This window comes from Pistacia vera, unplaced genomic scaffold (assembly GCF_008641045.1).
Source record: "Pistacia vera cultivar Batoury unplaced genomic scaffold, PisVer_v2 Contig567, whole genome shotgun sequence".
NCBI lineage: Eukaryota > Viridiplantae > Streptophyta > Magnoliopsida > Sapindales > Anacardiaceae > Pistacia > Pistacia vera.
In genome coordinates, this window is record NW_022196409.1 from 987259 (window position 1) to 1003603 (window position 16345).

Below are 16345 nucleotides of genomic sequence, written 5' to 3' on the forward strand. Positions count from 1 at the left end.
TGTGATTTGGGAATATATGTCGACTATAACTTAATGTCTATCATCAGGTATCTTGAGTCCTTGATGAGGTGATCTGTTTACTCCACGTTTTGCAGATTTCCATTTTAATGAGACAATATTTCCGTCTTTAGGGAAAAAGGTAAAGCCTCTTGAAGCAAAGCCTGAACTTCCTTGGAAAGTAAATTCTATGTCCCATTTATGGATGCAACGAAAGTAACAAGATCATGCATTCCTTCTATCAATACACCAACAAGGATATTGATGTTACCAATGAACAATCCATTCCGGCAGCAATCGATTCATCTGTTACATGGTAGAAGCGTGGTAGACCTGTTGGAGCTAAGGATATTGTTCTTAGGAAACGAAAGGCAAAGAGTCAAATAGATATCAATATTAACAATATTAGGATAATAGACAATTCCACATCTTCTAAACTAACTCTAGAAGAGTTAATACTCCTTGAAAAGACACAAGCCCCTAAAAAGGAACAAATTCCTGAAGAAATACAAGAACATAGAAATTAATAAATCTCTATAAACTATGCTCATACAAAAAGAAATGTGGAGACAATTATCGTTGATGACATATTTTTCTTTGCAATCGCTATTGAATTTATTAATGATGATTTTGACCCACATTTTGTCAATAAGTGTTGGAAAAAACATGATTGGCCAAAATCGGAAAAAGCAATTCGAGCAAAATTAACTTCTCTAGTATAACGTAATGTATTTGGACTTGTAGTCCAAACGCTTGAAAATGTTAAACTAGTAGAATACAAATGTGTATACATAAGAAAATGAAATGAGAAAAATGAGATTACTAAGTATAAGGCTAGATTCATGGCTCAAGGTTTCTTACAGAGACTCGGAATTTACTTTAATGAGACATATTCACTAGTGATGGATGGATCATGTTTAGATAATTAGTTTATTAGTCTAAGAGGAACTTGATATGCATCTCATGGATGTTATTATTGCATATTTGTATGGTATACTAGGTATTGATATCTATATGAAAATCCCTAAAGGATTCAAAATGCCAAAAGCATATAAAGCAAGTTAAAGGAATATATATTCAATAAAATTGCATAGATCGTTATATGGGTTAAAACACTCAGGGCGATTGTGGTATAATCATCTTAGTTAATATTTGATGAAGGAATGATACATTAATAACCCTATATGCCCATGTGTTTTTATAAAAAAAAATGTCAAAATCATGATATGCCATCGTGGCAGTATATGTCGATGACATGAACTTAAAAAAAGTTGTTGAGTATTTAAAAAGAGAATTTGAAATGAATGATCTAGGGAAAACAAAATATTGTCTCGACTTGCAGATTTGGCGTTGTTCAAATGGAATACTGCTCCATTAGTCAAATTATACTAAAACGATCCTAAAGCGCTTTAATATGGATAATGCTCATTCCTTGAGTACCCCAATGGTAGTTCGGTCTCTTGATCCTAAGAATGATCCATTTCATCATAAGGAAGATGATGAAAAGATACTTGGTCGAGAAATACCATATCTGAATACAATAGGTGCATTATTATATTTGACACAATGTACGAGACCAAAAATAGCATTTACAATAAATTTGTCGACAAGATTTAGCCTTGATCAACTCACCGACATTGGAATTGGATCAAACATATCTTTCGTTACATTAATGGAACAAAAGACCTAAGATTATTTTATCCAAAGAAACATGTTAATGATCATAAATTAATTGGATATGCAGATGATCGGTATCTTCTTTATCCCCACAAAGCCCACTCGTAGACGAGATATGTTTTTTTCTTAGAATGGCACTGAAATATCATGGCACTTTACAAAACAAATAATGGTTGCCACTTCTTCTAATTAGTCTGAGATTCTTGCGCTTTATGAAGCCCACCAAGAATGCATATGGTTAAGATCTAACATCCATCATATCGAGAATATATGCAAGTTACCATATACCTTAGATACTCCTACAATTATAAATGAAGACAATGCAACATGTATTGCTCAAGTCAAATGAGGATATATCAAAGACAAAACTAAGCATATTTCACCGAAGTTTTTTTGCACTCATAAACTCTAGCAAAATCGATAGATTGATGTTAACAATACACTCTAGTGATAATCTTGTACATTTATTCACTAAGACCTTACCGACATTAACATTTGAAAACTTAGTATATGACATTAGTATACGATGACTTAAACAAGTAATTAGGTTAAATTTTGTCATTATGAGGGGGGCATTGATCATTAAGGAGAACATCAATTAGGTGGAGTTTTAGAAAGAACTATTATATTGGACATATGTGTACTATACTCTTTTTTCCTTCACCATCTTTTGTCCCACTGGTTTTCTAACAAGCTTTTTAGTGAGCCAATACAAAGCATGATGAGCACCACTTTGCAGTTTCACTATAAGGTTGTATTTCTTTACTTGCAACTTTTTGCCAACCAAATCACTGATTACATCACATCTAACCAAAAGCAAATTTTGGTCAAGCGCACGGCTACGAACATTACACGTGTACGGATAGAGCTAATCTCAACCGCTAAAATTAGGGTTAGCTTTGCCTCTTTCCTCACAAAACAAAGAACATGCTTATTTTCTCCTGATTTTTCCTTGTCAAAATCTAATTTTCTCTCGATTTTTCTTAGTTACCCTTTCTCTCGTCAAAACACTAAAAAGAAAATCTAAAAGCCATACGATGAGCATCTACTTGAGTCGATTATTTCCAAGATCTAATTCAAGTTTTCTCTTATGTAGTGGAAACGCCTTACAATCTGAAGTTTTTCGCTTAAGGGACAAAATGTTCTTGGTGGATGCAGGGATTGGGACCCCCAAAATTTGTATGCAAGATGAGCTTACAGGCGTGCCAATCAACCGAGCCACCAGGTTTGAGAATATGGTGGGATTTAAGGATCTAGTGGCCCGTGAATCACTGATCAGAGAGAAGATGTTGGAGAGATTCTTCATCGATCTAGTGGCCGGTGAATCACTGATCAAAGAGCAAGCAGCCGCCAGGTTTACTGATTTGGTGGGATCCACAGATGTAGTGGCTGGTGAGCCGCTTCTTCTTCTTCCACGAAAATTCAGACAAGAGCGAGCTTGGATGGAACTGAACAAGATTTGGCGAACGAATACAAAGGTCAAAGGCTTTATTATTGAGAAAGTCAGAGGAGGTTATTCGGTAGCCATCGCAGGTTTCATTGCTTTTCTTCCATTCCGTCCTCTTCATTTTAAAAATCAAAGGATGTTGAATGATCGATTCGCCATTGAGAGCCTTAACCCCAAAAGGACGCAATTGGTGGTGTTCTAACAAAAAATAAAAATTGTAATTTTTTTTTTTTTTTTTTTTTTTTTTCTTGTTGAGTTGAAGCTGTTTCTTGGTTGTTTATTTGTTTGTAGGATTGTTGATTTAATATTTGTGATGAAGGAGTAGGTAGAAATGATTTTGATTAATTGGAATGTGTTGATTTTCATTCAGTGTTGGTTTGAGTTTGATTTGGATTATAGTTATTATTTTTGGGTTAAAATTATTTTGTCCAATTCGTGATGTGGAGATTGAACATACACTCACTGGTTTGCGTTTACTGAGATCATGTTTCAATGAGGAACGGCTTGAAAACCCCCGTGATTCAATTTTTCAAAGAAAAACTTGCAGACCTTTCAATTGTAAGAAACGAAGAAAATGGGCATTTTGAAGTGCAATGGAATGATAAAGATGGTAATTCATGTATTTACAATGCTGATGGAAGAGATCTGCATACTGCTCTGCTGCATAGGATGTCCATTGCTTATCCTTTTTGCTCTGCTGTTCCATCTTTTGGTGGCTAGTTCTCAATCAAATCTGGTAATGGTGAATTAACTGTCCTAATTGATATTTAGAACTATCGCTTTTGCTTTGTTTGTGTTTCACCTGGATATATGTTATTGGTGGCAGTTAAAACAAGGGTTCTAGGTGCTGATAACCTGCAGATCACAGGCTTTGTATGTTCTTTCTGTATTCTTCTTGCCACTAGGTAGGATTTTCATTTTTTTAACCTCTTCCATTTCCTCAAATTTTAATCTCAACAAAAATGGTTTCCTTGATTTCTTACTGATTTTTCTGTTTTTATGATTATTCTATATAGACATGCAATCTAAATCACTTTTTTTTCCAGATGCCCCTTCACACTCAAGAATAAAGATTTAACTAATACTTTTTTCGTTGTAATATTCTATATTTGACATTTCTGTATTTCAGTTTCTGGAGGAGCCTTGTGATTCTCAGATGCTTGGAATGCATGATGCCTTTCGAACTCCTGGGGTTTGTTTCTTCTTGATGCTATCTTTATTTTGTTTTTGTCGTCCAACTTATTCCGTTCATGATCATGATCACTTATTTCTTTGCTCGCACAGTTAACTTGGGAGATTAGTTCATTTTGTAATTTTCTAAACAATTGAAGGGCCAAACAACCTAAGAAACATGACAAGCTTATTGCAAAATTTCAAATTAGAAATTGTTATTCTAGGCCTTGCAAAATTATTTGAGCTGCATATAATAATTCCCAACCATCTGCACACTCCAGAAGATTTGTGATGATTAGCTAGTTACTTGTACTCTTACTTGGTGGAGAAACAAAATCCATAAGTATAAGCTTGTTTGTTTCAGACAATTTATGAGTTGTTGCAACAGTGTGGCTTGATATCATTAACTTTGTTATGGAAGATCCTGAAAACTGTTGGGACAATCAAATCATTTATCCAGACAGTTGATTCGTCAAGTGACTATTTATGGTTGTTATGGTTGCAGGCTACCAGCCAAAGGCTATCTATGGGAATGACTCGAAAACGTTGAGGCTGCCTAAGCCTGGTGAGATGCTTCTTTCTGTTCATAGCTCACCTCTCGGTGTTTACAAGGAGGAGAACATGGAAGCAATACAGTGTATGCATTTACATATGAGAATCTCTTATTCTTGTCATTGAGGTGCACATGATTTACATTGTGTTCTGGAAATGGAACTACTTTATCATTTTGGATTACATTAACTACCCTTACTAAACAAAATTACATATGCTTTTATGTTTCATATACGATTTATGCAATACAAATCTGAAATGGATGGTTTAATGTATCCTTGGAACTTGTACTGTATCTTAGTTTTGTTCTAATGTTGTGAATTCTTGATTGCAGTTAGATGAGGATTGACATTGAGAAAATTCTGTCTAATACAAAGTTTTGATCTTAGGTTTTTACTCGATTATACTAAGAGACTTTACAAATATTTTGTGAGATCTTATGGTCGTAGATATAGAATTAGTAAATCAATATTTGATTAAACTTTAAGAATGCATAGGTGAAAAGCCATAGGAGACACGACAAATTGCCCATTTGTTGCATTATTAGGAGGCTGGATTAATCATGTGTATCGTAATTAGGATTAGTTAAAATCTTAATTGAGATTATGTGACGTAAGTTATGTAGGAACCAAAGGTCACCATTGTTTAGTAGCTAACTTCCTGGAAGATGAAGGAAGATTTTGCCAATTTATCTGTTTTTTGGGGAAATTTTTCTCTCCTTAAAAGACTTAGAAAACTTTTAAGTCAACAAGAGTGCACCTTCCGAGAATGGGATTTCCCAATCTTATTAACAGGCATAGTTGTAGGCTCTGTTTTAAAACCTGGACTAGACCGGCCAGTTCAACCGAGAGTTGGCCTGCACTTTGGTCCGGGTTAACATAAAACTGAGAATGTTATTAAACCCGTTTTGGACTGGTAATGGACCGACGGAGCAGTACAAAATCGTCAGTCCAATCGGCATGGGGCTTGAAACAGTTCGCTAATTTTTGGTATCTAATCTAAAAAAATTCGTATTCCTAATTCCTAAAACAGCACCGTTTCATTCTCCATTTCATTTGAATAAAAAAATTAAATTGTATCTTCCATTTTCATCTTCTATTCTTTTTCACTTACTTTAAAATCTACTGGTAAAGAAGAAGAAGAAGTAAGGATAGGGGAAGGAAGAAGAAAGAGAAGAGGAGACAAGAGAGAGTAAGGAAGAAGATTAGAAGAAAGAAAAGAGGAGATGAAGAAGAGAGAAAAATTATAGTAAAGGAAGAAGAAAGAGAAGAAAGTGGCGGGGAGTGATGGGGAGAGAGAGAAAAAAAACTGAGAAAGAAGAAAGTGATGGGAAGTGATGGCCTGATGGGGAGAGAGAAAAAAATAATTAATAATAAAATTGGTAGGGTGTATTTCTTTATTTTAAACTTATAAGGCTTATAGGTAAATTTTAGGGATATAGTAGCTGGTTTCTAAACTTATAATAATTAATGGAATTGTTTAAAGATGTGATTGCTATATACCGGTTAGATTGATTGGTCCAATCGGTTAGACAGGTCAACTCGTGAACCAGTCTCTTGATCGGGTTAACAAACAGTTTAGTTTTTAAAATAATTCAGTCAAAAAGAGGAAAAATTATATCAGAAATAGGTGTAATTGTTTTTATTTATTTACAGACATTATTTAAACTCGTTACCATATTTAATTCTAAGGGTCCATTTGGTATCACCTAATCGGGCAGGGTAGAGTTTATAGAAGAGTTTGTTTGGAATATCCCTTGTGAAAAATATAGCTTTAATATTGTTTGGATAAAAAAATATAAAAAGAGTTTTTTAGAATTAATTTACTAAAAAAGGCGTTAAGGTATAAGAATAAATAACAAGCTATTTTCGCACTCAATATTATCACTTGCATAATTTTTTTTTTTATTTAGCTATTTTTGTGGAGGATATGAAAAAAATCCAAATCAAATAAAAGCTGTGGTCCAAATCTTCTGTACATTCCAGCTGCCAGGAATGAAACTTATGATCACACCAGGCCCAATCCAAGTCTTTTAATTGTCACATATTTCCATCAAATAACAAAATAAGTAAAATATCAATATAATTAAATAGTTCCATATATAGAGATTTTATGTAACAAGTATTAATAACCAAAGCTTGGGTTAGAAAAATCTAATACCCAGTTACCCACAATTAATGATCGACGAAAATCATGGCAACAACAAATGTAGCTCTTGGATAGGCCCTACCTCAGAATTTGAAGGGAATTTAACTAAAAGAATAATGTTATGTTTACAACTAAGTCATACAAACAGACAAAATAAAAGATACAGTAGTCATTTTACGTAAATTTTGTGTAATTTTTGTCTGTTTGTACCATGATTATTAGTATCCTACGATATGATTCGATACGGCTCGTCAACGATACTTATCAAAGATTATATTTTAAACTTTTTGATACGTTGATATGTATCTTATAATATGTATTGGTTCGTATCTTTAAAAATATCGATACAAATCCATACGATTTTATTAATTTCAGCCTAAAAAATTTTTTGAGTCGGATTCGGGTCACCCAACCCGGTTCACTAAAACCCACCCAAATTTACCAATTTTGCATGAAGAAAATGAAGAGGAATATGTGTTGCACATTTTGCATAATAATAATAACACAAGTGGAGATATAGATTTTGACATTGATCATGGAAATGATATGAATGGTTGAGGGGAAATGATATAAATTCTTAATTTTGTGATTAATTTTGATTATGTAATACCATAATTTAAAGCCAATAATATCCACTGTTTTAAAACTCGGACCGGAGGGCAACCCGTTCTGCTGCCCGAGTCACGAGCCGGTTGGACTGTCGATTGGATCAATGATGTCATCACACAGCATGATGATGTCAACACATTTAAAAAACCTGTTTAAATCGATAATTTGTGTAAATAATAACCAGTTATTAGAGAGTAGACATCTTCTAATTTGTGCAAATAATAACCAGTTATTAGAGAAATTAAAATATGGCAAAATACCTAAAAAGAAAAATTTTATTCCATAGATTGTCTCAACAATACATCGTAAACATTTGATGTACAACTTAACAAAACTAAAAATGACTTGAAACTCATAATACCAATAACAGGAACAAGTTCAAAACACCTTTGTAAAGCAGAAAGACTATATTTACAAAGGAGTTCATTAAATCAAAATCTCTAATTCCCTTTCAAATAACAAACCATAACCACCACCACTGTCTATCCTCTTCCACCGCCACTCACAACCCCATTACCAATCCCAACCATCGTTTATCCTCTTCCTCTTCCACCACCACTCTCAGTCGAAATCCCCATTTCCCTCACAGCGAAATGTGAAGAAGAGGATAAAACCACTCTCAACCGCCGTCGTCCCTTCCCTTCCCAATCAGTCGCACCACCATCCTCTTCCTTCACAGCAAATGATGCCACTGTCCACTCCCTTTCACTGTGAGTGACGCTATCATTCTCTTCCCTCGCTGTGAGCAATGTCGTTGTCCTCTCCCCTTGCAGTGAACGACATCATCGTGCTCTACCTTCACTATGAGGGACGCCACAACACTGTCGCCCTCTACCCCTCCTCAGCTTGATTTTCGGCGAGGAAGGAAGACGTCGTTGATTTCTGGCTAGGGAGTTCTGTTGCGATTTGGTGAATGCCGAATGGTTGCGATTTCAGACTTAGGGAGTGGAATTGATTGCGATTTGAGCGGGATTTTTTAGAGAAATTTTCGAAGAGAAGCTGAGAAATCTGAGAAATTTTAGTAGAGAAACTGAGAAAGAGAAGAAGCTGAGAAACAGAGAAAGGAAATAAATGGAATCGGCTGCGCCATAGTGCGTTTGCATAGGGTTAGGGGTTTTTGAAATCAGGCCGGTTTATCTGTCGGTCTGGTTGGACCGGAGATTCATTGACTTTATCTGGGTTTTGGCCAGGTTAAAGCGGTTTAATGCATAATAACGGGTTTGATGTTGACTCGAACCAAACAGGTGATCGGTTCCCGGTCCGGTCCGGTCCGGTTTTTAAAACAGTGATAATACCACAAAATTCGGTAATTAATTTTGGAGATGATATTAATTTTTAGAAAAAAATTATTTTTTTATTTGTTTTAAAAGGTGTATCCTATGATACGATACGATACGTGATACATAATTCAAAAAATTAGGTTTTTTGATTTACGATACGATACGCGATTTGACAATTATGGTTTGTATGACTTAGTTGTAAGCAAAACATTATTGTAACTAAAAATCCTGTATCAGTACCAGCAACAAGCATGTCCCAAAAAATTAAAGGTTGGACGGTACATTATTTGAAATACGATATTTTGACTATTTTGAATAGGATAGGATCATCAAATATGATTAAATCAAATAAGATAGGATTCTGATAATATGTTTTGTACATTTTTTAGAGTATTTTCTAAAAATATTTAGATTATTTTTAACCCTCTATATTTGTTAATCCCAAACAAAAAAAGTTTATGAATTAACAAAAACACCCCCACCCACCCACCGAATCGACTGTTGGCAATTGGCCATCACCACCAGATGGTGGTCGACAATTGCTGGAATGGCCCACGATCGGCTGGATTGACATTTTTTGACCAATTCCATCGCGTATCTAGCCAGAAACGGCCAGATCTATGGTCAGAATCTGGTCATTGTCAATGGCCAAATTGGCGCACAATAGGCTAGATCTAGCTAATTGTGCGTTGTTTCGACAGCTTGCAACGGTGGCGGTTGGCAGCTAATAATGGCTTGGGTGGGTGATTATGTTTTTGTTAATTTATAAACTTTTATTGTGAAAGGTAATTGTTATGTTTTGGGTTGAATATAAAATGATTGGATTTTGAATTGAATTCCACCAATATTAAAACAAACACATTTTGTACTATTTACTTTAAATAGGATAATATAATAGAGTTTTAAAAAGTTAAACAAACAGGGGTATCCAATTTTATTACTTTTGGAAATATTCCATCAAGGAAAAATTAAGGGCTTGTTTATTACACTTTTTAGGAGCACTTTTCTACTATCCTATTTAGATTAAACAATAAAATAAGTGTTTGGTTGCTTATTCACAAATCCTATCTAAAAAAACAATCTTACTCGAATCCAACTCAAATAGATAGGATTTATTTTCTATTATCCTATTCTATTCAACTCAAAATATTTAATAATTACCTTTCACAATAAAAGTTTATGAATTAACAAAACACTCTCACCCACTTAAACCACTGTCGTTGCCAGCAATCACCGTTGGTCGACAATCGCTGTCACTACCATTGCCGGCCGTCAGCATTGGAATGACATATGACCTGTCGGATCTGACCGATCGTATGTCGATATGCCTTCTAACTGTAGATCTAGCTGTTTCTGACCAGATCGGTGTACGATCGACCAGATTCAACTAGTCATGCGCCATTCCAACCATTGTCAGTTGTCGTCCAACGGTGATGGCCGGTTGCTGACAGTGGCTTGGGTGGGTGGAGATGGTGTTTTTATTAATTTATAAACTTTTATTAAGGGGGTGTTGAGCTAAATTAACTAATGTAGAGAGTTAAAAAATAATCTAAATATTTTTAGAAAATTCTTTCAAAAATGTACAATAACTATTCTGTATTTTTATCTAACTCTGAAATAATTTTTAGATATTATACATTGTTTTGAAATCTCGATCAGACTGTATCGGCCGGTTGGACAGGGTTTTGGTTAAATAACCGGTTCAAAAGGTCATAAAAATTGTTTATATTAATTAACTCGTGTCAGACCGTTCTTGGACCGGAGGTACTGTACCAGACCGTCGGTCCAGTCAGACTAGACTTAAATCCAGTCCAATTAATTTAACCCTAATTAAACCCATTTGACCATTTCTCAGTTTCTCCTTCATTTCATCTCCTCTTTCTATTTGCTTTGTTGTCGTCTCTACTTTATTCTTCATCAGCCGTGATTCTTCTTCTTCGTTAACATTCGATCTTCTTCTAATTTTTTTGTTCGGTTCTTTAGTTCATCTTCGGTTGTTCTTCTTTCATCCTTCTAACTCAAGCTTCATCCTAAATCGACAGTCTTCTCCGCCTCCCGCAGTTGGCTGGTGACCTTTGATTTACCGCCACCGTGCCAGAAAACCTTCGATAGCACGCACTGCTAATGGTTGGGCGGAGGATTTTGCGGGTTTGTCTTGGCATTTTGGTCCCCATGTCGTTGAGGTGTGGGATTTTGTGTATTGCCACATTGCTGATGGATTTTTGGTTGGCAGCTTGTTGGTCTTTTGTTGGGCGGTGATTTTGGGCTTGGGGCAAATGGCAGATGGGAATTTGTTGGTTTTTTTTTTTTATAAGCTGGGATGGTTGATTTGTGTCTCGGCTGGCTGGCTGTAAGAGGTTGGCAGGTGGGGTGGGTTTGTCTCTCACATGCCATTGGTCTATTGTTGGCTGAGGTGTTGAGTTGTGCTGACTTGGAGTTGAAGATCAGTTTCTTTGGTCTTCTGCTTTGTCTTTTCTTTCTTGCTGTTTGTTGGCTGCAGATTTGTTTCTGCTAGGTGGTGTTTATGGGCTAGTCACTAGTGTATAGGCACCCAAGGTCTTCTTTTCGTGTGTTCCGCGTGCGAGCTGATTTGTGAAGGATTGTACATTCTTGCCTCTTTTGTTTTTTTGCGATGTCTCGTCTCTTTGTTCTTATCCTAGGGTCGAGGTGCTGGGTGTAATTCTTTATTCTTTATATAATTACCATTTACCTAAAACTCTCTTCTCTTGAAAGCATCATCCTTTCCTATTCACAGAAGAGTTTCAGAGGTGGGAATCTTGTGAATACAATATCAGGTTGTTCAATTTGTGTATTGTTTGATTTCTAAATCCTGTGAAAATTCTCAGCTAATCTTTGTTTGTGTATTGTTTGATTCAAGGTGGTTCAGTTTTGAGTCGTTTAGTGAAAGGATTATAACGTTTCAGTTCATATGTATTGATCTGTGTTCGTGTATTGGTCGTTGAATTCTTTAAGAATTCTCCTAATCGCCATTCAAATGAAGCAAGTTTGACCAATTAAAAGCTTGAGAAATTTTATGCAGTGAAAGGCATATGGTGAATTGATGTTGTGCCCTGCGTTTGAGTTCAGTATATTGGTCAGTTTGTTTTTTTGTTTTTTTGTTTTTTTTTGGGTTGACGTCATCCGATTTGATTCGTCGGTCTGACCGGCGGTTGCCTAGTCGGGCTATCCTGGGTTCAAGTTTCAGAACATTAAATATTACAATAACACTACGGACACCGAAATATTAGCACCAAATTTCTGTACCGGCTTATATGTAATGCGTCTCTCTTTTTTTTATAATTTTTTTCTAGTGAACGGCCGTCTATCAAATTTGGACGGCCGTTCACTCACATGGACGTCCGTCCAGATTATATGGACGAGCGTCCATATGCGAGGGACGATCGTCCAGATAATATGCACGCCCGTCCCTATTAAAATAAAATTAAAAAATTTATAAAAGCTTAGGGACGGTCGTCCATCCATTATGGACGGTTGTCCATTAATTTTGGACGGGCATCCATAAATAATGGACGTCTGTCTTTCACCCAAATATGAAAAAAAAAAATCTTTGGGGACGCCAGTCCACCAATTGTAGACGGTCGTCCCTTACTTTTTCACGGGCGTCCGTAAGAAATAGACACCCGTCCATTATTTTGCTTTTACAAATAAAAAAATAAACTCTTTGGACGCGTCCAAAAATTATTGGCGGTCGTCCTTTCACTGTGGACGGGTGTCCGTAAGTAATGGACGCCCGTCCATTATTTTGCTTTTGATAATTTAAACTCCTTCTGCAGCAAGATTGTTGGACGACTCTCTACTTCAACTTCTTCCCATGCTCTGTTTACAGCTGCTTATCCTCTTCTATAGTAACTACAAAAGGACCTAAGAAAGACTAAGACAGGGAACTAGTAAAGAGAAGGAAATCTTGATATTAAATTAACGTACATGATATTGTTAGCCGTCCAAAGAATGTTATATCGATGATACTCTTTACTGGGATCAAACCAGAGCCGGTATCTTTCTTCTCTATCACGATGAGTGCTACCGTTACCATAAAAATTAGTCTGAAATCTCCATGGCTGAAATAGCAAGGATTCTTCAGCGCCATGATCAAGTTGCACAAAAAATAACAAAACCAGTAATGTCTTATTTATGTGTGTCTCTGTGAACGTTTGGAAGAAAGAGAGAGAGAGAGACCTCCTTGACTAAATCCACATACAAACACATTTTTTGGATCTGTTCCAGCAGCTACTTCCTTGTTTATCATTGCATGCACATTCTGAACCGCTTTGAGCACACCAGGTTCATCTTTTGGTGAATTCTTGGGGTCATAAGCAAAAAAGTCAAATGAATATCTGAACAAATTATCAATATCCAATAGAGGATCAGACACTAGTCACGTTAAAGCTCTCTCCTCTAAGAAATTTCTAAGCATTTGCATGGGATAATGTTATATATAAATTAAATCCAAAATAAAAAATGAAAAAAGTGGATTGATCATCCCAAAGTGGTCTCTCCTTCTGGTATATTTGTGTTACTTCTTCAGTTTTATCTTTACAACTTCATCGGCTTTCAACGTCTCCACCACCTCTTTCAATGAAGGTTACTCTCGTCTCTTTGGCGAAGGCAATCTCGTTCGCTCTCCTGATGGCCAAAACGCTCGTCTCATCCTCAATCGTGCCTCTGGTAAAAAAACAAACTATAAGTTTTAAATATAATTAATACTATCATATATTTATATATAAAATATAAATTTCAGGGGCCAGTTTCATATCATCAAGACTGTATAATCACGGATTCTTCAGCGCCATGATCAAGTTGCCCTCATACTATACGGCCAGTATATGTGTGGCCTTCTATGCAAGTAGAAGGGTTTCGTTTATTGATTTCTTTTCTTTCTTTCTTTCAATATTATTTTTGTTTTCCTTTTTCATGGTTCGTTGTTCTTTATAATAAAAAAAAAAAAAATATTGCAGACATCAAATGCTGATGTGTTCGAGAAGACGCACGATGAATTAGACTTTGAGTTCCTGGGTAAGTTGCCAGGAAGCCATGGAGATTTCAGACTAATTTTTACGGTACTCATCGAAAGATACCGGCTCTGGTTTGATCCCAGTAAAGGGTATCATCAATATGGCATTCTTTGGACGGCTAACAATATCATGTACGTTAATTTAATATCAAGATTTCCTTCTCTTTACCAGTTCCCTGTCTTGGTCTTTCTTAGGTCCTTTTGTAGTTACTACAGAAGAGGATAAGCAGCTGTAAACAGAGCATGGGAAGAAGTTGAAGTAGAGAGTCGTCCAACAATCTTGCTGCAGAAGGAGTTTAAATTATCAAAAGCAAAATAATGGACGGGCCCGTCCACAGTGAAAGGACGGCGGTCCATAATTTTTGGACGGCGGTCCAAAGAGTTTATTTTTTTATTTGTAAAAGCAAAATAATGGACGGGCGTCCATTTCTTATGGATGCCCGTGAAAAAGTAAGGGACGGCCATCCACAATTGGTGGACGGGCGTTCCCAAAGAATTTTTTTTCATATTTGGGTGAAGGATGGGCGTCCATTATTTGTGGACACCCGTCCAAAATTAATGGACGGCCGTCCATAATGGATGGACGGCCGTCCCTAAGCTTTTACAAATTTTTTAATTTTATTTTAATAGGGACGGGTGTCCATATTATTTGGACGGCCATCCCTCGCATATGGACGCCCGTCCATATAATCTGAATAGGCGTCCATATAAGTGAACGGCCATCCAAATTTGATGGACGGCCGTTCACTAGAAAAAAATTATAAAAAAAGAAGAGACGCATTACATGTAAGCCGGTACAGAAATTCGGTGCTAATATTTCGGTGTCCATAATGTTATTGTAAATATTATACCAAACACATTTTAATATTATTTTTTAAATAAAGTACCAAACAAACCTAATTAATTTACTTTTTGTTATAAAATACGTGACTTTCCGACCGTTTGTGACCTTGCTTGTCAAATAAACACATCCCCATACATTTTCACCTGAAGAAACATGGTTCGTAATTCGTTATTGGATAATATATTAACATAATCTATTACTTCTAGCACTATGTATTAGTAATATAATATTTATTGTTTTATTAGGGGTATAATTAGGATCTTATTAGGTTTTCTGATTGGATTTATGATTTAAATAAAATCTGCAAATTTTAAAAAATTATAATTATTGAGTTGACTATATACATATATCTACGGGTGAGCATGGGTAGTGGGTAGAACCGGAACCTACCCAGAACCTGCACTATGCGGGTAGGTTCCGGTTCCAATTTTTTGGAACCGCTACTGTGCGGTTCCGGTTCTTGCATGTGGAGGAACCGAAATCGGAACCTATAAAAAGGGTACCCTATTTGGAACCTGTAGGGGGTACCCGGTTTGGAACCTGTTTTGAANAACAAAATATCTTTCTTTGGCTTGAAAGGAATTGTTATAATTGACAATAATTAAGTGTGTTTTGTCTTTTTAGTATATTTTCAACCTTAAAGTCTTATTTTTGTGAGTTTCTAGAAATAGATTAGTTTATTTGGAAACAAATATGTCTAGTTATAACTAATTATTTCAATAATCTTGAAAATACTTAATTATAGTTATTATATATATTTTTAGTATAAATAGATAGTTTAAATTTATCAAAAGTAAATAATTGGTTATTTATTTATTTTTAAAAGATTAAATAGAGATTTCATTGTATAATAATTTAGGGTTTTATATTAAAGGTTAAACCGTCATTTATTTTAATTTAATTTTACACGTATTAACTTTTCCTGACTAAACAAATTAGAAAAATCCATATTTTTCAAATATTTTAAATAGTAGTTGACTAGGTCATCGTTAACTACCTGGTGTTTTGTTTCTCCCTTTATTTAAATGTATTAACTTATAACTAATTAAATTTTTCATTCTAATATTTTATTAAACAGTATATTATCATTGACAAAATCCATTTGCAACAAACAACGGTAACTATTAATTATAAAGTATAGTTTCACATGATTGATTATGACTGATTAACCCTCTACAACCAATTAATTAATGATGTCACATCAATTAATTTGATTAAACTTGAAAACTATACCATTAAAATGATGAGATTGTAGGTAATATAGAAACAAGAGAAGTTGTAATTGGGTGTTACAAAATTTTGAAGTGGACCAGAAGAAAGACCTTTTTATTGTGTTTAATTAGCATTTAATATAAACACCAATTATGAGTGTTGTGCTCATCTTAAGTCGAATTAATATTGTGACCATGACTCGATTTGATATTTAATCTAACTCTTTAATTTGTATGTTCAAGAAAAAAAATTATTCCGCATTATGAAATAAATTCATGTCTTATTTTTGTTACTAATCAATATTTTAATATCAATTATCAAATAACAAAATTAAATTCTAAGAAAAATAAAATAACATTAAAATAAAATTAAAA

The 16345-nt window shown here is 35.0% G+C and overlaps 1 long non-coding RNA gene across 1 annotated transcript; it reads left to right on the top strand.

The window, feature by feature from the left end:
- Positions 1-2440: 2440 nt before the first annotated feature.
- Positions 2441-5076, top strand: LOC116108688. Its single transcript, XR_004124666.1, has 4 exons — positions 2441-3857; positions 3948-4026; positions 4251-4313; positions 4800-5076. It is a non-coding gene; the product is annotated as an uncharacterized LOC116108688 (long non-coding RNA).
- The last annotated feature ends 11269 nt before the right edge of the window (positions 5077-16345 follow it).